This window comes from Lontra canadensis, unplaced genomic scaffold (genome assembly GCF_010015895.1).
Source record: "Lontra canadensis isolate GAN:19392208 unplaced genomic scaffold, GSC_riverotter_1.0 scaffold76, whole genome shotgun sequence".
Taxonomy (NCBI): Eukaryota; Metazoa; Chordata; class Mammalia; order Carnivora; family Mustelidae; genus Lontra; species Lontra canadensis.
Genome location: NW_022631070.1, coordinates 2,829,966 through 2,831,326, shown reverse-complemented (window position 1 = coordinate 2,831,326; position 1,361 = coordinate 2,829,966). Strand labels below are relative to the sequence as shown.

General features: G+C 33.1%; 1 non-coding gene across 1 annotated transcript; it reads right to left on the bottom strand.

Annotated features, from left to right (window-relative positions):
- Positions 1-353: 353 nt before the first annotated feature.
- Positions 354-455, bottom strand: LOC116881729. Its single transcript, XR_004385476.1, has one exon. It is a non-coding gene; the product is annotated as a U6 spliceosomal RNA (small nuclear RNA).
- Between the last annotated feature and the right edge of the window lie 906 nt (positions 456-1,361).

Below are 1,361 nucleotides of genomic sequence, written 5' to 3'. Positions count from 1 at the left end.
TAAGGATTTTATTATATAGTTAAAAATCTGTCTTTTTTTTCCCAATAAAAATTTTTGATTCACCTTTTATTCAATAAAAAAATTGTCCCCTTGCCTCCCCTTCGCACTTAAGATTATCTATCAGTCATCCATCTACTTATTAATCATCATAGATTTCTGGGAATAATAAGTTCAACTTAATGGTCTCATGACTATTTCTGCAGTAAAATGCATATATTCACAGTGTCCAGATTTGGTGAAAAAAAATTTACTCACAGATATGACCAAGTTTGGGAAGTGTCTTTTTTTCTACCTGAAAATTTTGTAGGCTAGAGACAGATTAAAAGATCTTTTTTAAAAATTGTACCGTATTTAAATATACAAGACAATTGATGAATGTGCATGCCGTCCTTGCTCAGGGACCTTGCTAATCTTCTTTTAACATTCTAATTTTAGTATTTGCACTGCTGTAGTGAGCACTGCATTTATTTTTAAATATTAAGACATAAGAGTTCTCTCTGTATTATCTTCTTTTGGGAAGGAATTGGAGGTGTGTGTAGACAAGCCACAAAGTCACCATGTAGGCATAAATTTTAATATTCTACTCCGAAATGACTTATATTACATGCAACTGACGTACACACAGATATGGGGAAATGCCACCTCGTGCAAAACTTAGGTATGTTTGTATAGTAACAGCTCCCAAATTTCAATATCAAGCTACAAAACCACGGAGCCATGCTCTGAATTAGATGGTCCCAGAAGTCCCGGGTCCCATCTAGTGTGTGTGAATGTATGTATATACAATTCAAGTTAACCTTCACTCCCTTTGTCTTTTATAGCCTAACCAAGTATCAAAAATTAAGAAGAGATTCTTGCCTCTAATGTTTCTGAAACCCTGATATTTGTTTCCCCTGGTATCAGGAGATCTAGTTATCTCAGAAATTTCAAAGTCACATGTCAGATGTAAGGTTAATAGATACTAATAAATAATTCGTCATGATTTCACTTTCCATTTCTTATTCCTTAAGATATTTATACAAAAGCCTTTGATTAACTTCCCCTGAAATACCTGAATTTGAAACTTGAGACTCCACGTTAAAAAATATAAAAAGTGGAATAGCAGGGTATTATTCAAGTGTTTGATCTGTAAGTTCACATGTACAGTCAAGAGAGAGGATGCTGGTCCCCAGGGGAATTATGTTGGCTTGAATCATCTGTATATGCATGAACAATGCTGCAAATGTATCTTACTTCATATGAAGTTTGGTCAGTGCAACCTCAACTTTATAATATTCATTTATGTTATATATATATATACATATATATATACACACACACACACAAATAGATATTGTATATGCATGCAACATTTTATATTT